The 22,781-nt window shown below is 46.0% G+C and overlaps 1 protein-coding gene across 1 annotated transcript in view; it reads right to left on the bottom strand.

Moving 5' to 3' along the window:
- The window catches only part of KCNH8 (potassium voltage-gated channel subfamily H member 8), a 718,195-nt gene that overhangs the window by 38,886 nt on the left and 656,528 nt on the right, over positions 1–22,781 (bottom strand). The gene's annotated exons all lie outside the window — the stretch shown is intronic.

Consider the following 22,781-nt stretch of genomic DNA (forward strand, 5'->3'; position numbering starts at 1 on the left):
ATTTTAGTGGTTAAAAAAATTGAGACCTTTGTTAAAAAATGGTTTATGCCACCATAATCTGAGTCCTGTAACTATTCTATTCTTTTTTCAATAGCATGTTTTTTTGCATGTAAATTTCATTCTTTTATTAATACCATTTTGCCTTACATATGATGTTTTGGTTGACTAGTTTGGCATTTTGATATTTTTTTTCCATTTCAGAGTTCACTGTTCAATATTTTTTAAAATTGTATTTATTGTTAAACTGACAATTACCCCTGAAGCCCAGCCACAGACTAAAGTTCATAGAAAATCTAACATGGTAAACTTGGGGTCTTCAGTAGGCCCCCAACTGCCATATCAACTAATTGGCAATTCGAGATCAGAAGTGATGGCTGCCATGTCAAAGCCTCTTAAAAGCCACTATGAAGCATGACTATGGAATTTAGAATGTTTAATTGTCGCAATCAGACCTAGCTCTGATCACTGCAGGTACTGATGGGTGCTGGCCATGTAACACAAAATCTAGTACAACCTCATTAAAATGAGATGGATAATAGGTGTGTAGACCCACAGGCCCACAGAGTCTGGGTTTACCCTGGAGTGAGATGACCATGTGACTAGTACATTGTTACTAGAACCTCTAGTGGTGAGGATAGATTTCAGCCACAGGTAGCCACCAGAGGCTACTCGAGGGTAATCCCCAGACCTGCAGCAGCTAGTGTCAAACTTTAGTCTAGGCCTTGAATCCCATATAAGTCTATGGGGTCCTGCACTTTAGTGTTACAAAATAGTGTTAGTGAGGGCTAAGGCATTTTGATACTCAGTGCAGATAAAGTAAACACCTGGAGGCTGAAACCTCTAGTTGTATGCTTTATCTTGGCCAAGTAGGAAAATACGAAGGACCCACTAAGAATTTTTCTATTTATTTAAATAAATAAATAAATAAAAAAATCGGTGTGGGATCCCCTCAAATTTTGATACCAGCCAAGATAAAGCAGACAGCTTTGGGCTGGTATTCTCAGGCTGGGGCAGCACAGAGTTATTGGGCCCTCCCCAGCCTAAAAATAGCAGCCAGCAGCCATCCCAGAAGTGGCACCTCCACTAGAAGCCCTTACCCTGGCACTTTCCTGGCTCATCCGACTGCCCTGGAGTCGTGTTAATAGGAATAATATAAGGGGTTAATGACACAATTCCCTAGAATACTAATGGGTAGGGGTCTATGACACCCTCTATTATTAATTGTTTAACTAAAAAAAATAAACACAAAACAAAAAAATCCCTTATTTTATTTTTTTTTAAAAACACCCTCTTTACCCAGTTTATTAATCTCCAAAACACCATTGCAGGTCTGATGTAATCCACACCATGACATTTCACGATGATCCCGACTCTGCTACATCCTGAGGTCACAGTGTGAGGTCACCTTTGAAAATGTGACCAATCAGTGCAGGCTGTGGGTAGGCTGTGGAACACAGTGACAAAGCCAAAGCTGTGACAGTTGTGATGTCATTGAGTTCTGAGGTCATAGCTGGCTTTTACAATGGTACCCCAGCTGTGGTGAACTCAGTGAACTCATCTGAGTTGAACTCATTGAACTCAATTCTAGATTAACGGATTAGATTAAGTGTGCACATTGAGTATTCGATGTCTAACAGAAAAATGCAACAAAACAAGTCAAAAATGCCTCACATTTTTTGTGTGTTTTTCTGCCAGGAGATGCAAATTTGGTGCAGAGATTTCTGCAGCCAAATGCTTAATGTGTGCACATAGCCTAATCTGGTAATCTGACATTGAGTTCAATGAGGTCACCTGAGCTGTGTTCAATGAATTCACCTGAGGTGAGTGTTTTTAAAAAATTAATGATTTTTCTGTGTTTTGTGTTTATTTCTCTTTATTTACACAATTAGAATTGGAGGTCTCATAGACCGTAACCCATAACCAATCCAAGGCTACATGGGACATGTAATTTTTTAACAAATTTCAGCTGCCATTAACCCCTTATATTGCACCAATTGCTACCGCTTCCGGGAAATCAAAAAGAGCTGGGTAAAGCGCTGGAATTTGGCTCATTTAATGGATACGCCAATTCTGGCGTGACTGTGGGCTTCTATTTTTAGGCTTAAGAGGGCCCAATAACCATGGGCTTTCCCTGCCAGAGAATACAAGCCCTGATTTTAGCAAAGAGAGATGAGCTAAGATCAGGAAGAGCATGCTAGCAAACAGAGGTTAACTAAAGGTCAGACACCTGTGTGGAGGGTGGAGCTGCTTGAAATATCGAGTGCTGGCAGGAGATTGGCTGTAGAACAAACACTTTGCAGGACACAGGGAATACAAATTTCTTTAGAGTCTAGCCATGCTGCCCTAGGAGAATACTTGCAGCTAGAGTCGAATGCAGCAAAGCTGGAAGAGCTCAGCAAGCTAGCCATGCACAGGATGACACCTGGAGTTAAAATGATGGTGCATATGAGCACAGCGGGTCACAGGCGTGACATTAAATTAAAAAGGACAAAGTATTTGGGATTTGTAAAAAATAGTCGTTTATGTTGAGATAGTTACATCAGCCCGACTACCAACTCCAACTCCTATTGATAGAATTAAGGAATGTACCATTGCCTGATATTTTACAAAAACTACAATGCTAAAGCATCAGACTTCTAATAATATACAGTAAAAATAAATAAATTAAAAAAATGACGTAGTGTCCCCCCCATATACCCAGCACAGATAATGCATATGGCTAAAGGCTGCAGTCCCCAGCCATGCATTTATCTTGGCTGTGTATCAAAATAACAGGAACAACATGCGGCTTTTTTTTAAATTATTTAAATAATTTAAAAACCGGTGTGCGGTCCTCCCAATTTTGTTAGCCAACCATGATAAGCCCAACTTGACTCAAACTTTAGCTAACTGGGAGAGTTCCATGAGCTAGCCAGCCATGATAAAGACCAACTTGACTCAAACTTTAGCCTGGACCTTGAACCCTATATAAGTCTAAGGGGACCTGAACTTTAGTGTTACAAAAAGGTGTGTGGTCCTCCCAATTTTGTTAGCCAGCCATGATAAAGCCTAACTTGACCCAAACTTTAGCCACCTGGGAGAGTTAAATGAATTAGCCAGCCATGATAAACCCAAATTGACCCAAACTTTAGCCTGAACCTTGAACACCATATAAGTCTATGTGGACCTGAACTTTAGTGTTACAAAATAGTGTTAGTAAGGGGTTGGTAAGCTTGGGGTTGGTATTCTCAGGCTGGGTAGACCCATGCTTATAGTTAGTAAGGGGTTTGTAAGCTTAGGGTTAGTATTCTCAGGCTGGGGAGACCCATGCTTATTGGGCCACCCCAGCCTAAAAATAGCAACTTGCAGCTGCCCAGGATTGTCATATCCATTAGATGTGACAATCCGGCCACTTTATATGCTCTTCCCAATTGCCCTGGTGCAGGGTAATGAAAGCTTAATAACAGCCCACAGCTGCCACTAAGCCCTAGATTAGAAATTGGAGGAATCTATGAGACCCCTCCATCACTAATCTGTAAGTGAAATGAACTAAACAGAAACATTCAAAAAATCATTTATTGGAAATAAAATTAAAAAATACTCTTTCAACAATTTATTAACCCGCAAAACACCCAGGTCTGACCTAATCCACACAAGTTCCCATGATGATTCCAGTTCTGCTAGCTACATCTGAAGGCACAGTGCACAACTAAAGAACAATAACCGGCCGCTGTGAGATTCAGGCAGAGACTTGAGCTTCAGGCAGAGACTGTTACCTGTGGTCAAAGGTGGGGTGCCATTGGAACCTCCAGCTGTGACTGCAAATAACTTGAGTGACATCACCGCTGATTGCTAAAGTTTAATCTCTTTTGTTGACCCAAAATTAGAAGTTTGACCACTATTTATAAAATTCTGTAGTATCATCTCATCAGGATATACCAACATCAATCAACAAAATTATCCCAATGAATGCTAGATAATCAATAAAATAAATATTTTTATTGGTGGCAACCTTAAAAACAACAATGACATAATACAAATTAAAACCTACATAAAATTCATCAGTAGGCAGGAAAACAAGGCATACAATAAATTATTTAAGGTATATGGGGACCAAAAATTAGTTTATACATTAACAGTCAATAATATTAGAATAATGATATGGTCCTTTATGCCTCATAACAGTAAAATACTAATGCAACCACATCATTAAACTACTCCCCTAGAAACCTTATACCAGACCTGTAGCCATATTAAGCATGCACAAGTTTTCCTGCCTCCCACTCCAACGCATGTTTCACACCGCTTCCCTCCCTGAGGAAGCGGTGTGAAACGTGCGTTGGAGTGGGAGGCACATTATTCTAATATTATTGACTGTTAATGTATAAACTAATTTTTGGTCCCCATATAACTTAAATAATTTATTGTATGCCTTGTTTTCCTGCCTACTGATGAATTTTATGTAGGTTTTAATTTGTATTGTGTCATTGTTGTTTTTAACGTTGCCACCAATAAAGATATTGATTTTATTGATTATCTAGCATTTATTGGGATAATTTTGTTGATTAAAGTTTAATCTCTACCTGAACGCAACAGTGGGTAGACATGTTATATGACCGCCCCCTGTGCCTTCAGATGTGGAAGAGCTAGAATTGCTGTGGGACCTCATGTGGATCACGTCAGACCTGAGGATTTGGGGATTAATAAAGGGGTGAAAGAGGGGTTTTTTTGTATTTTATTTCAAATAAAGGATTTTTTCAGTTTTTGTGTTTATTTCTTTTCACTTACAAATTAGTAATGGTTGGGGTCTCATGCACGCCTCATATTACTAATCTAGGACTTAGTGTCTGTATGCTGTTATTAACCCTTTAATACCCTGATATCCAATGCACCAGAGCAATCAGGAAGAGCCGGGCAAAGATCCAAGATTGTCACATCTAATGGATGTGACAATCCTGGGCGGCAGCAGGCTGCTATTTTTAGGCTGGTGGGGGTAATAAGTATGGGTCTCCTCATCCTGAGAATACCAGCCCCCAGCTGTCGGGCTTTATCATGGCTAAGTATCAAAATTGGGGGCATCACAAGCCATTTTTTTAATATTATATTTATAAAAAGTCTCATGCAGTTCCTCTTATTTTTATGCACAGCCAAGATATGCGCATGGCTGAGGGCTGCAGTCTGTAGCCGTAAGCTTTATCTGTGCTGCGTATCATAATACTGGGGGATCCTACAGCAATTTTTTTATTTATTTCGTTTTTCACCATGATAGTGACCTGAAGGCATGGTCTGTGATTGGTTGGAATCAGACATGCTGGGGACGTGTGTGTCTGCCACAGACACCAGGATTGTTAGTGGGCAGGGAAAGCAGTGAATATGGATGAACAATAATGAGTAGCCCCAGAATAAGAAAAAGCAGCAGCGAGAGCAGTTGTAGCCACGCCGGAGACTCGGTAATTACAGTGCCTTGCAAAAGTATTCGGCCCCCTTGAATTTTTCAACCTTTTCCCACATTTCAGGCTTCAAACATAAAGATAAAAAAAATTTATTTTATGGTGAAGAATCAACAACAAGCGGGACACAATTGTGAAAGTTAGCAATATTTATTGATTATTTTAAATTTTTGTAAAAAATAAAAAACTGAAAATTGGGGCGTGCAATATTATTCGTCCCCTTTAAGTTAATACTTTGTAACGCCAACTTTTGTTGCGATTACAGCTGCTAGTCGCTTGGGGTATGTGTCTATCAGTTTTGCACATTGAGAGACTGAAATTCTTGCCCATTTTTCCTTTGCAAACAGCTCGAACTCAGTGAAGTTGGATGGGGAGTGTTTGTAAACAGCAGTTTTCAGCTCTTTCCACAGATTCTCAATTGGATTCAGGTCTGGACTTTGACTTGGCCATTCTAACACCTGGATACGTCTATTTTTGAACCATTCCATTGTAGATTTTGCTTTATGTTTGGGATCATTGTCTTGTTGGAAGAAAAATCTCCATCCCAGTCTCAGGTCTTTTGCAGACTCCCATCAGGTTTTCTTCAAGAATGGTCCTGAATTTGTCTCCATCCATCTTCCCATCAATTTTAACCATATTCCCTGTCACTGCTGAAGCAAAGCAGGCCTAAACCATGATGCTGTCACCACACCACCATGTTTGACAGTGGGGATGGTGTGTTCAGGGTGATGAGTTGTATTGCTTTTATGCTAAACATATCGTTTTGCATTGTGCCCAAAAAGTTTGATTTTGGTTTTATCTGACCAGAGCATCTTCTTCCACATGTTTGATGTGTCTCCCAGGTGGCTTGTGCCAAATTTTAAATGATACTTTTTATGGATATCTTTGAGAAATGGCTTTCTCCTTGCCACTCTTCCATAAAGGCCATATTTGTGCAGTGTACGACTGATTGTTGTTCTATGGACAGACTCAGCTGTAGATCTCTGCAGTTCATCCAGAGTGATCATGGGCCTCTTGGCTACATCTCTGATCAGCCTTCTCCTTGTTTGACATGACATTTTTGAGGGACTGACGGGTCTTGATAGATTTGCAGTGGTATGATACTCCTTCCATTTCAATATGATCGCTTGCACAGTGTTTCTTGGAATGTGTAAAGTTTGGAAAATCTTTTTGCAACCAAATCGAGCTTTAAACTTCTCCACAACAGTATCACGGACCTGCCTGTTGTGTTCCTTGGTCTTCATGATGCTATCTGCACTTTAAACAGAACACTGAGACTATCACAGAGCAGATGCATTTATACGAAGACTTGATTACACACAGATGGATTATATTTATCATCATCAGTCATTTAGGACAACATTGGATCATTCAGAGGTCCTCAATGAACTTCTGGAGTGAGTTTGCAGCACTGAAAGTAAAGGGGCTGAATAATATTGCACGCCCCAATTTTTTTAGTTTTTTATATTTTTAAGAAAATTAAAATAAGCAATAAATATTGTTCCCCTTCATAATTGTGTCCCACTTGTTGTTGATTCTTCACCATAATTTTTTTTTTTATCTTTATGTTTGAAGCCTGAAATGTGTGAAAAGGTTGAAAAATTCAAGGAGGCTGAATACTTTCGCAAGGCACTGTATAATGTGCTTGCTTGATTCTTATTTTCTTTATTTTTTCTTTATTTTTTTTATTTCCCAAGTTGCCAGATCCGGATCATTAGCCGGGCCTGGCACCCGGATACTTTTAAACAGCGCGGATCCAGACTTTTACAGTTTGGGTCTGCCCATCACTTTTTACAACCACAAGCTCACTTAAAATATTTTAAATGTCATTCTCTTTCCTGGAGAAATTACTTTTACCTACAGTGTGTGCAAATTTATTAGACTAGTGAGTATTTGACCATATCATAATTTCTATGCAGATTTTCCAAGCTATACTGTATAAACTTGAACTTGAATGTTTATTGCATGAAGCATATCAGGTGATGTGTATTTGTATAATGAGGGAGGGTGTGACTTAAGGATATCAACACCCTTTATCAAGGAGTGTACATTTTATAGACCACTTGTTTTCCTCAGACAAAATTACCCAAAAATGTGATTTAACTCAGGCTGGCTTCACATAGATTTGCCTTTCTTTCCAGTCAGGGCTTTAGTCGGAACCTTCATAAAAAAGGAATGGGGTATATTCACCAATGGAGTCTAGACTATAATTATGTAGATGGAGTCACTATGTGCTTTATCATGCTTTCTTTTTTGCTGTATACATCTATTGGAGTTGGGCAATAAGATGTAAAATCATTATGTGAACCCAGCCTGACTTTGAAAAGTAAAAAATTGTTAAAAGTCTTACAGAGCGATGTAGCACTCTTCAGATTGGTAAGTTTTAGGTGTGATCACTGAACCAGGAAATATTTTTTCAAGTAGTCATAAGGGTTGCAAAAAATGTGTTTAGAAAAAAAGAGTTATATTAACTGACAAAGCTTTGAGAAGAATGAAATGTGAAGCCACTGGGAACTCATCATCGTCTAGTGCTTTCATATTCCATAAACGCAACCTCTCTGAAGAGTCCAGGAGTACAAGGTGTTCATTGCTCAGATACATGGCTGAGGTAAGGAAGACTGAAAACAAACCACCATTGAACAAATGTCAAGACTGGTCCAAGACATATCTGAAGACATTTTTCAAATATTTTATGGACTAATGAAATTAGAGTGACTCTTAGTGAACCAGTTGGATTGGTCCATGCCTGTATCAGTAGCTGGTCTTGACCGCCACTTTGATTTAAATGCCAGCAAGATGGAAGTATAGTACTTCTACAAGTTGTATTATTATAGAAAAGCTAGTTGGACCATTTTAGGTTCAATATAGACTGAAAAATAACTCCAAATCCTACCGCCAGTTTAGCCAGTAAAGACTTTGAACGTACAAGAATTATCTATTGCTCTCATTCCTCACCTGACCTAAACACTATTGAGAATTTGTGAGTGTTTACTAAATGGGAAACGTACAGTGAAGATTGTAGTTAATGGTGCCAAAAAAGTTGAGACTCCATGGATGGAAGACCTATTGCTGTTATTGAAAAAAAAAAAGGCTGGCAATATTGGTCACTAATATTTTTTTGTGACATTTCAGAAATGTATTTTGTACACTTTGAGTTGTTTTATTATCCTCCCTTAAACAGATAATAAATTTGCTTGCATACATATTGTCCTAAAAAATACAAAGCCTCACTTTAAAGGCCCCGTTACACACAACGATGTATCTAACGATATATCGCCGGGGTCACGGATTCCGTGACGCACATCCAGCATCGTTAGCGACGTTGTTGCGTTTGACACCAACGAGCGACTGTTAACAATGGAAAATACTCACCAAATCGTCCATCGTTGACACGTCATTCATTTTCAAAAAATCGTTGACTGTTGAGGACGCAGGTTATTCGTCGTTCTTGTGGCAGCACACATTGCTATGTGTGACACCTCAGAAACAATGAACTACAGCTTACCTGAGGCCACCGGCAATAAGGAAGGAAGGAGGTCGGCGGGATGTTACGGCCGCTCATCTCCGCCCCTCCACTTCTATTGGGCGGCCGCTTAGTGACTCCGCTGTGACGCCGCATGAACCGCCCCCTTAGAAAGGAGGCGATTCGCCGGCCACAGCGACGTCGCTAGGCAGGTAAGTCTGTGTGACCGGTACTAGCGATGTTGTCCACCACGGGCAGTGATTTGCCCGTGACGCACAAAATACAGGGGTGGGTGCTTTCAACAGCGACATTGCTAGCGATGTCGCAGCGTGTAAAGTAGGCTTTAATTTCATAAATTTTATGGTTTCAGGTTATTAAATCTTTGAATTATAAAATTAATTATCAAAAATTCTAATTGGTTAACAATTGTGCACAGAGTATATTGGATATATTTTGGTGGTTTAGAAACAGTGATATAGAAAAACACTTTTTTTTAGTTTAGCTTTTTATATTTATGCTTTTTATGCATTTTATTATGTGTATTTTTTTAAATTCTTAATTAGACTGTTCACAAATTCTAAAAATACCTTTGGGGATGGGGCATTTTAACATATACATTCTTTTTATGTTCTGTCAAGTTAGCTATAAGGGAACTGCCACTGCCGAGCTGAAAAACAGAGCTATTTCCTAGAACCCAACAGTTTCTGTTTTCTCCATACACCATCATATGTTCACTGGGCTTAGAGGAAGAAGCAGGGTAAAGGCCCCATTACACTCAGCGATATCGTTAGTGATATCGCTAGCAAGCGTACCCGCCCCCGTCGTTTGTTCGTCAAGGGCAAATCATTGCCCGTGGTGCACAAAACTGTTTGGAGCTGTCACACGGACTTACATGCTTAGCGATGTCGCTGTTCCTGGCGAACCGCCTCCTTTCTAAGGGGGCGGTTCGTGCAGCATCACAGCTAGAGATGAGCGAACCTCTGAAGGCTCGAGTTCGGTTCATCGAACGGAGGCCCCGTTCGACGAATGTTCGACGAAGCGTTTGACGAATCTCTCGAACCCCATTGAAGACAATGGGAGGCAAACTCAAACACATAAAAACACATAGAAAACACCTTCAAAGGTGTCCAAAAGGTGACAAACAACTCCCAAGACACCATAAACACATGGGAAAGTGACAAGGACATATACTCATGCGAAAACAAAACAGCTGGATGAGGATAAAGAGGAGGAGACACAGATATAGGCATGTCATGCCCTTCTAAAATCATGTAAAACACATCAAGGGTACTCCAAGCTGAGTCTCCCTTTTTTCCAAAAATTGGGCCCCACAGGCACTACTTCAGTGGCATCACTTGTGCCCCAGTTGCAAACTTGACAGGTAGATTTGCATCAAGCACAGTCAAAAATACGCCAGCCTTAACTGTTCCCAGGATGACACCAGGGTAGGTAGCAAAGTCTTTGCTGAACCATGACTTGTTCATCTTGGCTGATTTTTAAAAATACCACAAGGGGACTCCAAGCAGAGTCTCCCTTTTTTCCAAAATTTGGGCCTCACAGACACCCCTTCAGTGGCATCACTTGTGCCCCAGTTGCAAACTTGACAGGTAGATTTGCATCAAGCACAGTCAAAAATACGCCAGCCTTAACTGTTCCCAGGATGACACCGAGGTAGGTAGCAAAGTCTTTGCTGAACCATGACTTGTTCATCTTGGCTCATTTTAAAAACACCGCAAGGGGACTCCAAGCAGAGTCTCCCTTTTTTCCAAAAATTGGGCCCCACACACAACACTTCAGTGGCATTACTTGTGCCCCAGTTGCAAACATGACAGGTAGATTTGCATGAAGCACAGTCAAAAATACGCCAGCCTTATTGTCACCAGGATGACACCGGGGTAGGTAGCAAAGTCTTTGCTGAAACATGACTTGTTCATCTTGGCTGATTTTTAAAAACACCGCAAGGGGACTCCAAGCAGAGTGTTACGGGGGGCTGTCTGATAATAACACCTAAAGGAATATCAGACAGTCAGGGTCCACCATGCAAAGACTTAGTAAATAAGGCAATTCCTCCCTTACTTGGAGGGTGTATGGAATGGTCTCTGTTAATGATCACAGAGACAAAAGCAGTGAGTGTGAAATGGCACCCACCCAGGTCCATTCCTCTAGTGGTGCCAGGAGACGGAGAGCAGCGTAAGCCGCACAAAGCTCCTACCTGCGTTCGCTCCACTAGTGTGCGAGGACACGAACCACTAGATATGGCACCTGCCTAGGTCCGCTCTTCTAGTGGTGCAAAAGAGACGGACAGCAGCGTAAGCCGCACAAAGCTCCTACCTGCGTTCGCTCCACTAGTGTGCGAGGACACGAACAACTAGATATGGCACCTGCCTAGGTCCGCTCTTCTAGTGGTGCAAAAGAGACAGACAGCAGCATAAGCCGCACAAAGCTCCTACCTCTGTTCGCTCCCCTAGTGTGCGAGGATACGAACAACTGCCAGACGCAGTATAAGGAACGTTACCCTAGCGGCAACGTCCACCTACGAGTAGAATCACAAGGCCCAGCCGGACCATGTGCCTCAGGCACCTGCCTATGTCCGCTCCCCTTAGAGGTAAGGATACGGACTGCAGCCGAAGCCGTAAGGTATAAGAACGCTACCCTGCCGGTAGCGCTCACCTAGCATAGACAGAGAGATGCCTAGAGGAACGTGCACAGAGCGTCTACTCTCATGCATGAACCAAGAGGACTGAGCGCCGTGCGGCGTGCGTCAGGGTCTTATATAGACTCTGTGCCTCATCCAAGATGGAGGACACCAGAGCCATTCCACTGCCAGAACGACAGGAATGACGTCACGCTGGCCTATCACCGAGCAAAGTGTCACAAGCACATGACCAGCGACCAATCGGCATAGAAGGTGTTACGAACCGGCGCCGCCATAGCCGCAAGCAGCATGCTGCGGTTCCTGTTGCGCCCAGGCGCCGGCTGCCGTTCTTGGCCGTGCCTCGGGTCATCCAGTTGGCTGTTCCTTCCACCACGTCTAAGTGTGGAGAGGTGGCTAGTGCGCATGCGTGCGCCGATTTACCCCAGCCAGAGTCTAAGTCCGGTGTTTTGCCTAGTGAGCATGCTCAGCCTGTTTGTGTTATGTCTGAGACTAAGTCCTCAGTTCAGGCTACTGAGCATGCTCCCACAATTAACCCTAACAGCCTCTTTGCACAGGTACTTGGACTTTGTGCTGTGTCTAAGTTCTGGGATGTGCCTACTGAGCATGCTCAAACTGATAGTCTGCTTTCTAAGCCTGTGGCTCAGGCTACTGAGCATGCTCAGGCACTTAGTGCATCAGAGGCTAGGTCCGGTAAGGACCTCACTGAGCATGTCCGTGCGGTGGCAGGCCCTGATAGGGCAGAGGGTGTCAGGTGTCCTGATGACGTGGCAACTCTGGACTGGCTCGCAGAGGCCAGCCCCTATGATCTGGCACCTCAGTATTGGTCGTCAGACGATGACTGGTGAAGTGTTTGGGGCGTGGCTGCCATGAGGTCATCAATGACATGGCGGTTCCGGATAGGTCGCATGTGACGTCACTGATGACATGGCACTCTGCTATTGGACCTTGGTGGTTCCACCCTGGGTTTGGGGCGGACCCAGGTTATAAAAGGGGCTGGAGACAACATGGAGGTGCGCAGTCTACACTTTTGCTCAGTCAGAGCACACCTCCATGTTAGAGCCTCATTGCGGCATAAGCCTATGTTGGGAAGCGGTAGGTAGGGTTAGGCGAACGGTGCCTGTCTCGCCAAGATTCGTGGCTCGGCACATCAGGGTCAGGCGCTGTGCTTCCCTCCTGCCGTTCCAGTCTTGCTATAGCAGCCCAGTGGCGTTAACTGGGCTGCGGCTGCTGTGCTTCCTGTCCGATTGTGCCCCCTACGCACACGGACAACGCACCTGCTGCGCCACCTGTCTGATTGTGCCCCCTACGCACACGGACAACGCACCTGCTGCGCCACCTGTCTGATTGTGCCCCCTACGCACACGGACAACGCACCTGCTGCGCCACCTGTCCGATTGTGCCCCCTACGCGCACGGACAGCGTACTCCAGGACCCCTGTGGAGTTAACAGGGTGTTCCTTATTTTCCTCGGCTTCTCGGTCAACGCTACTGGTGTACCCATCTGGCCTGACGTGTCCTACACACACGTGGCCAGTCGAGAGGTGGCCAGAAACGCTAATCGGAGGATCGCTCGGCCTGACGTGTCCTACACACGTGGCCGACAGGGCGCTTTCGTGGCGGTCTTCCGGTCAACGCTACCTGGTTACCACCCGGCCTGACGTGTTTCCTGCACACGTGGTTGGTGTAGCGCTAGGTGTACCAAAACGCTAATCGGGTTGTCGTCCGGTCTGACGTGTCCCAACACACGTGACCGGTTCCCAGAGTTCCTGGGTTATCTCAGAGCCATCCAGCTCTATAGTCTCCGCCTAACCCTCAGGTGCCAGCAGCTCCATTGTCATCTGGAGCACGGTGGGCCCCGACTGGCGATTAGGATATATACCCCCTGTTCCTAATCTGCCGGTCCCCCCGTAACAGAAGGTGTCAGAGACATGTGACCACGTGTCACAAGCACATGACCAGCGACCAATCGGCATAGAAGGTGTCAGAGACATGTGACCTCGTGTCAGCGATGATGTCACCCGCACATGTGCAATGGCTCCAAGATAGGACTTAGTCTCCAGCGCTTGCACATGTGCAGTAGCAAGAAATCTGGCCATAGTCTCCAGTGCTCGCACATGTGCAGTAGCAAGAAATCTGGACATAGACTCCAGTGCCACAGCAACCGTAACAGTACCTCCCCCTCAAGGGCCCCCCTCCCGGCGACGCAGGTAATCGGCAACTACGTCGGGAGCATGGACAGCCTCCTCAGGCTCCCAAGAGCGATGTTCCGGGCTGTAGCCCTCCCAATCTATCAAGAAGAACCTGCACCCTCTAACCATCTTAGAACCAACTATGGCTCGTACCTCATAGCTAGAGCAAGAGGAATCAGAGGCAGGAGAGTGCACTTCATGAGCGTGAGGTAAAATTGCCGGCTTTAGCAGTGAAACATGGAATTTGTCATGGATCCTAAGATGGACGGGTAACTTCAATTGGTAGACTACAGGATTTACCTGTTGAATAACCTCATAAGGACCAAGGAAGCGAGGAGCAAATTTGTCAGAGCTCACTCTAAGTTTCACGTGTTTTGCAGAGAGCCACACAAAGTCCCCTGGAGAAAAGACAGGAGCCGGGCGACGAAACCGATCGGAGACCGTCTTCATACGGTCCTTAGCTGCTTGGATCGACTCTTGAGTCCGATCCCAAACCTCTCTGGCATTAGTTGCCCAGTCGGCCACAAGAGGAGGAGGTGCAGCAGCGGGAAACGGTACCGGTACCCTAGGGTGTTGCCCATTATTGAGTACGAACGGTGTCTGCCCAGTGGCCTCAGCCAGCGAATTGTTAAGGGCAAATTCTGCCCAGGGTAGGAGGGAGGACCAGTTATCGTGGTTCTCAGCAACAAAGTGTCGAAGGTATATAATCATGGATTGATTGGTGCGCTCAACCAAACCATTGGTCTCCGAATGGTATGCCGAAGAGAGATTCAACTCAATTTGCAGAAGGCTACAAAGATCTCGCCAGAAACGGGAAGCAAATTGTGGGCCTCTATCACAAATGATACGATCTGGCATCCCGTGAAGCCTAAAGACATGCTTGAGGAATAGCTTGGCTAGTACCCTGGAAGATGGGATTCTCGATAACGGTACAAGATGAACCATCCGGGAGAAATGGTCCGTAATGACCCACACAAATCTATGTCCCTGTGAACATGGAAGATCATCCACAAAGTCCATGCCTACCACGTCCCATGGTCTATCTGGCACTGGTAAAAGATGCAAGAGCCCAGCCGGTCTCTGCCGTAACGGACGGTTGCGAGCACACGAGTAGCAGGAACCAACATATCTCTTGACGTGGCTGGCTAAGTGTGGCCACCAATACCACCTCTCGAGTAACTCTCGTGTCCGTCTAATACCAAAATGCCCACCCACCTTTGGGGTGTGGGCCCACGACAGTATATCATTCTGTCGATCCGGCGGAACAAAGGTCTTGCCCGGTGGGATTTGGTCTAATGTCACAGGGGAGAGCGTATGAAAAACCCTGGAGGGAAGGATAAGACAAGGTTCGTCAATCTCTTCCTGGGTAGAAACCATAGAGCGAGACAGGGCGTCTGCCTTGTTATTCTTACTCCCAGACAGATAGTTGATGGAGAAGTGAAAGCGGGAGAAAAACAAGGACCAGCGGGCTTGGCGAGGATTCAGACGCTGAGCGGTTTGTAAGTACATCAGATTCTTATGGTCTGTATAGACCTGGAAAGGATGTTTCGCTCCTTCCAGCAAGTGACGCCACTCCTCCAAGGCTAATCTCAGGGCGAACAGTTCCCTATCCCCAATGGTATAGTTTCTCTCTGCCGGTGAAAAGGTTTTAGCAAAGAAGAAACACGGCCTTTTTCTACCTGCACCGTTCTTTTGATACAAGACCGCACCAGCACCCACTGAAGAGGCATCAACCTCCAAGAGGAAGGGCTTATTCTCATCGGGTCTTTGAAGAACGGGAGCAGTTGAAAAGTGTCTTTTTACTGCCTCAAAAGCCTGGGATGTCTCAGTAGACCAGACTTTTGGATTAGCACCTTTCTTAGTCAAGGCCACCAAAGGGGCCACCAAAGTAGAGAAATGGGGTATGAACTGCCTGTAATAATTTATGAATCCTAAGAAGCGTTGCACCGCCTTCAAGGAATGAGGTTCAGACCATTCCAGGACAGCAGAGAGCTTCGCAGGATCCATAGCCAGACCCTCTTGTGAGATAATGTAGCCCAAAAAAGGCAAGGATGACTGCTCGAATACACATTTTTCGAGTTTAGCAAACAAAGAGTGCTCCCTTAAATGGGAAAGGACACGAACGACATCCTGACGATGAGTCTCCAGATCAGGAGAAAAAATCAGGATGTCGTCCAGATACACCACGACGGAGGATAACAGTAAATCCCTGAACACATCGTTTACAAAGTCCTGAAATACTGCGGGTGCATTACATAAACCAAAAGGCATGACGAGGTATTCATAGTGACTGTCTCGGGTGTTAAAAGCGGTCTTCCATTCGTCACCCTCTCAAATTCGTACCAAGTTATACGCACCCCGCAGATCCAACTTCGTAAAAACCTGAGCTCCCCTCAGTCTGTCAAAGAGCTCCGAAATGAAAAGTAACGGGTATTTGTTCTTTATCGTGATTGCGTTGAGACCCCTGTAATCTATGCAGGGACGCAAATCACCCTCTTTCTTCCGAACAAAGAAAAACCCAGCGTCCGCGGGAGAGACAGACTTCCGAATGAACCCCTTCTCTAAACTCTCTCTTATATAGGTCGACATGGCCTCAGACTCAGGTATTGACAGGGGGTAAACCCTGCCCTTAGGCGGAACCGAACCTGGGATAAGGTCTATGGCACAGTCATACGGCCTATGGGGTGGAAGAACCTCAGCACCCTGTTTGGAGAACACGTCAGCGAAATCCAAATAGGGTGTAGGTATGGGAGAGAGATCAGTTGATGCAACCGCCACGACCTTAGGTGGTAAGGGAAGACATCGGGACTGACATTTCGAACCCCAACTAATAATGCTGTCGGACTCCCAGTCAATTAGAGGAGCATGGGTCCGAAGCCATGGGAGACCCAGAAGAACGTCGTCTATACCCTCAGGCAAAACAAGAAAAGAAATCTCCTCTATGTGACCCTGAGACAGGGAAAGGCGCAAGGGAACTGTCCTCAATGTAATGGAGTCAGACAACATAGTCCCATTAACAACACGGACAGGAATAGGCGCCTCTAACATGATAGAGGGAATATTGTGTCTCTTTACAAATCCTTAGGACACAAAAGTCCCGTCAGCTCCGGAATCCACAAAAGCCATAATAGGCCATGTATTCTCAGAGAATGAGAGCTGACCTGGGATACTACACTTAGAGGGTGCAGAAGACGTCTCTAGTAACCCCCCTCTAATGGTTACTAGGCCTGGGAGTTTCCCTGATGGCTAGGACACTTGTTGGCATAGTGCCCAGCCTGACGACATACGTAACATATAGGAGGACCAGACTTGCGTAGTCTGGAGGACGTATGACCTAACTCCATAGGAGTGGGAGATGTTTCAGATGCTGAGGAAGATGGTAGTGGACCCTCAACAACTGGAATAGCCCGAAGCTTAGGGCGTGAGGAAGAGACCTCGAGTCTACGTTCCCTATGGCGTACGTCGATCCTCGTTGCTACTGTGATCAAGTCCTCCAGAGAAGCAGGGACCTCACGAGTAGCAAGAGCATCCTTGACATAGCCTGCCAACCCTCTCCAGAAGAAAGGAATCAACACCTTCTCTGGCCAATCTAGTTCTGCCACCAGAGTTCTAAAAGCAATGGCATAAGAACTAGTGGATAACGAACCCTGAGACAGATCTAACAGTCTCAGAGCCGCATCATGGCTAACCTGCGGACCCATGAATACCGCCTTAAGAGCATCAAGAAAGTCTTGATGTCTCAGAGTAACCACATCAGAGCGCTCCCATAGGGGAGTCGCCCATTCTAAGGCTTTGTCCTGAAGTAAGGAGATGATAAAGCCTACTTTATGGACCTCTCCATAGAGAAGCGAGAAGAGTTGACCTCTAGGTGTATCTGACACTGACTAATGAAACCACGACATGATCTGGCATCGCCAGAATATCTGTTTGGCAGAGCAAGTCGAGGATCATGTGCAGATGTCACCATGGTCTGAGGTTTATCCTCTATACTCTTGAGCCGCGACTCAAGTACTTGTATGTAACGGTGTAACTGCTGATATTCTGCCATAACTGCCAGACCCTTGGCTCAGTCCTAATGTTACGGGGGGCTGTCTGATAATAACACCTAAAGGAATATCAGGCAGTCAGGGTCCACCGTGCAAAGACTCTGCTGCAGACTATGGCAGAGTGCAATACCTCTGTTAAACTCACAGAGGAATATAATTAGTAAATAAGGCAATTCCTCCCTTACTTGGAGGGTGTGTGGAATGGTCTCTGTTAATGATCACAGAGACAAAAGCAGTGAGTGTGAAATGGCACCCACCCAGGTCCGTTCCTCTAGTGTTGCCAGGAGACGGACAGCTGCGTAAGCCGCACAAAGCTCCTACCTGCGTTCGCTCCACTAGTGTGCGAGGACATGAACCACTAGATATGGCACCTGCCTAGGTCCGCTCTTCTAGTGGTGCAAAAGAGACGGACAGCAGCGTAAGCCGCACAAAGCTCCTACCTGCGTTCGCTCCACTAGTGTGCGAGGACACGAACCACTAGATATGGCACCTGCCTAGGTCCACTCTTCTAGTGGTGCAAAAGAGACAGACAGCATCATAAGCCGCACAAAGCTCCTACCTCTGTTCGCTCCCCTAGTGTGCGAGGATACGAACAACTGCCAGACGCAGTATAAGGAACGTTACCCTAGCGGCAACATCCACATACGAATAGAATCACAAGGCCTAGCCGGACCATGTGCCTCAGGCACCTGCCTATGTCCGCTCCCCTAAGAGGTAAGGATACGGACTGCAGCCGAAGCTGTAAGGTATAAGAACGCTACCCTGCCGGTAGCGCTCACCTAGCATAGACAGAGAGATGCCTAGAGGAACGTGCACAGAGCGTCTACTCTCATGCATGAACCAAGAGGACTGAGCGCCGTGCGGCGTGCGTCAGGGTCTTATATAGACTCTGTGCCTCATCCAAGATGGAGGACACCAGAGCCAATCCGCTGCCAGAACGACAGGAATGACGTCACGCTGGCCTATCACCGAGCAAAGCGTCACAAGCACATGACCAGTGACCAATCGGCATAGAAGGTGTCAGAGACATGTGACCACGTGTCACAAGCACATGACCAGCGGCCAATCGGTATAGAAGGTGTCAGAGACATGTGACCTCGTGTCAGCGATGATGTCATCCGCACATGTGCAATGGCTCCAAGATAGGACTTAGTCTCCAGCGCTTGCACATGTGCAGTAGTAAGAAATCTGGATATAGTCTCCAGTGCTCGCACATGTGCAGTAGCAAGAAATATGGAAATAGACTCCAGTGCCACAGCAACCGTAACACAGAGTCTCCCTTTTTATGAAAAATTGGGCCTCACAGGCACCACTTCAGTGGCATCACTTGGGCCCCGGTTGCAAACTTGACAAATAGATTTGCATCAAGCACAGTCAAAAATACGCCAGCCTTAACTGTCCCAAGAATGACACCGGGTTAGGTAGCAAAGTTTTTGCTGAATCATGACTTGTTCATCTTGGCTCATTTTTAAAAACACCGCAAGGGGACTCCAAGCAGAGTTTCCCTTTTTTCCAAAAATTGGGCCCCACAGACACCACTTCAGTGGCATCACTTGTGCTCCAGTTGCAAACTTGACAGGTAGATTTGCATGAAGCACATTCCAAAATACGTCAGCCTTTACTCTCCCCAGGATAACACAGGGGTAGTAAAGAACTTGCGGATCCTTTACTTGTTTATCTTGATGAACGTCAGTCTGCCCACATTGTCACTGGACAGGTGCGTGTGCTTATCTGTCAGCACACATCCAGCAGCACTGAAGACACATTCAGAGACAACGCTGGCTGCGGGACACGACAAGATCTCCAAGACGTAAGTGGCACGCTTAGGCCATTTTTCAAGATTTGAAGCCCAAAATGAGCAAGGCTCCAGTTACAAAGTCATGGCATTGATGTTCATTTGGAGATACTCCTGTATCATCCTCTGCAGCCGTTGACTATGTGTCAGACTTCTTGTCTCTTGTGGCCTTGCAAAGGATGGTCTAAAAAAATTATGAAATGATTCCATAAAATTGCTGATACCAGCACAAGATACGGTGTTGCTGGTACGGTTTGACTGATAATGACGAGACAGTCCCATGCTTGGCAAGTTACAACTGGGAGATTCACTCCGTGCACCACTGGTGTTTGGTGGAAAAGCCAAGCTAAGATTGAGTAATAGCTTCTGCTGATACACCTGCATACGTGCGTCCCTTTATATGGCTGGAATTATTTTGCCAAATTTGGACTTGTAACGGGGATCTAATAATGTGGCAACCTAGTAGTCATCATTACTTCTGTTGTAGGTAGTGCAGCAAGAAGGCGCTTATGTGTCTTGCGCATCCATGCAGACCAAGTCCTCGCTGTGTTTGTGGCGGCAAGGTGATAACCGTGCTTTCTTCCTCTGACATCTCCCCCCAACCTCGTTCAACCGAAATTTGACCGAGGTCTCCCTCATCTGCTGAGTCTTCCATGTTCATCGAGAGTTCATCCTCCATTTCTTTCTGGTCTCCTGCACCTTCCTCAACATTTTGGCTGCTACCATGCGCCCTTTTTAATCCCTCTTCCCCACCATCCCATGCCTGCCGCCTTGGTGATGCTGAACATCTGGCCTTGTAGATGTTGGTATTCTTTGCGCATATGAATCCTCCTGTACTTCCTCACCTTCCTCTTGTCCTACCCTCTGACTCCGAATAGTGTTTAGCGTGTGCTCCAGCATGTAAATGACTGTAATTGTCATGCTGATAATGGCATTGTCAATGCTAAACATATTCGTCACCATGTCAAAACTGTGCAGAAGGCTGCATAGGTCCCTGATCTGAGACTACTCCAGCAGTGTGATCTGACCCACCTCTGCATCTCATTGGCCCAGGCTATATGTCATAACGTATTGCACCAGGGCTCGGCGGTGCTGCCACAGTCGCTGCAACATGTGGAGAGTCGAATTCCTGCGTGTTGGCATATCGCATTTCAGTTGATCAACCGGCAGGCTGAATGACTTCTGGAGCAATGCAAGTCAGTCAGCTGCGGCGGTTGAACGGCGGAAGTGAGCAAGAGTGACCGTGCCCTGTGCAGAAGCACATCTAGGTCGGGATAGTGGGTTAAAAATTGCTGGACAACAAGGTTCAACACGTGAGCCATACAAGGCAGATGTGTCACCTTGCCCCGGCATAGGGCCGCACCCAGGTTTGCAGCATTGTTGCACACAGCCTTCCCTGGCTGCAGGTTGATTGGAGACAACCATTTAGTAAACTCGCTCGCAAGAGCTGACCACAACTCCTCAGCTGTGTGACTCTTATTTCCAAGACATTTCAAGGTAAAGATCGCCTGATGCCGTTGAGCTCTGCTGCCAGCATAGTAAGGAGGTGTGCGGGATTCCTTGTGCGCAGTTACAACGTGGGTGGCCTGACCAGGCAGGCTTGGGGTGGAGGTGGAGGACCCAGACGAGGTTGAGGGGGCAGAAGCAGTGGAGGAACTTCGACATACAGAGGATTGACGCACAAGTTGTGGGGACGGCAAGACTTGTTCAGCAGATGCTTCTCCATCTCTCACCATAGTTATCCAGTGCCCAGTCAGTGACATGTAACGCCCCTGTCCATGCTTACTGGTCCAAGTATTTGTGGTGAAATGCACCCTGTCACACACAGAGTTTCTCAAGGAAGCGATGATGTTGTGTGCGACATGCTGGTGTAGCGCAGGCACACCTTTCTTGGCGACTGGGCATCTGGTACTGGAGCACTGCAACTAACATAAGGTCTCAAAAATCCTCTGTGTCCACCAGGCGGAAAAGCAGCATTTCGGTAGCCAAGAGCTTACAGAGAGATAAAGTCAAGCTCTTAGCTTTGTCATGGCTCGGAGGAAATGGCCTTTTATTTGTTCACATCTGAGGGACCGAGATCTGGCTGCTATGTGGAGACGGTGTTGAGTAGGGAGACCCTGGAAAACTGCAGGTCTGTGAGGAAAGTGCAGGAGGAGACATGATGTTGCCTTCATCCAAAGTTGGTGCTCTTGATGTCTGAGAGAGCTCTACACCAGCACTTGTTTCCCCTTCCAAAACAACTGACGACCTGCCAAGCAAACTGCCTGTTGCGGTTAAAGAGTTGGAAGGTCTGCATGGAAAAACATGTGTGACAGCTGTCCACACAGTCATAGAGGATGAGGAGCGCGCAGATGCACTTGAAGGGGCAGACGGTGGTTGGCCCGCTCCGCTAGTCCGCATTGCAGCATGGTGAGCTTCCCACTGGGACTTATGCTTGTTATTCATGTGATGATTCATGGAAGAAGTTGTCAAACTAGTGAGGTTTTGGCCTCTACTTATAGATTGGCGACAAATCTTACAGATCACATGATTTGGGAGATCCTTTGCAATGTCAAAAAAGACCAGGCTAGGCAAAGCTTAGAGCCCATGCGACCTGCTGAGCCACCCCGACTTGTGCTCAGAAGCAGAGTTGTGGCTGAGGATCCTGTTGTTGACGTGTTTCCAGTACTCCGACTCTGTCCAGGAAGGCGCAAGGTAACTTCGCCATCAGTCGCATCCTCCTCCACCGCCTCTGGTGACCTCCTCGAGTGCCTGACTGTGGGTTGACAGTAAGTGGGGTCTAGAACTTTATCATCAAGCGTTGTGTTTGCACTCCCCTCGCCCTCAGACCTAACCTCTTCCTGCCCTGACTGAATAGTTAAGTTGTTATCCCAATCAGGTATCTGCGTCTCATCGTTATCAGTATGTTCCTTATTGTCTCCACCAACAGGTGTTACAGTTTGGGAAGGAGGGTGTACATTATGCTCAGAAACTTGGTCATCAGGGCCTGAATCTGACTCACAAAGCTAATGGGCATCACTGCAGACCATTTCCTGGTATGTACGCACTGTAGCTTGGGAGCAGACCTCTGATTCCCAGCCTATAGTGTGACTGAACAGCTCTGCAGACTCACCCATCTCTGTTACACCATATTCTGCAGGGCGGGTGGAGACTTGAGAGCTGGGAAAAAGCAAGTGCAATTGGGGCGACAACTCAGAGGATGTT

This window comes from Anomaloglossus baeobatrachus, chromosome 6, assembly GCF_048569485.1.
Source record: "Anomaloglossus baeobatrachus isolate aAnoBae1 chromosome 6, aAnoBae1.hap1, whole genome shotgun sequence".
Taxonomy (NCBI): domain Eukaryota; kingdom Metazoa; phylum Chordata; class Amphibia; order Anura; family Aromobatidae; genus Anomaloglossus; species Anomaloglossus baeobatrachus.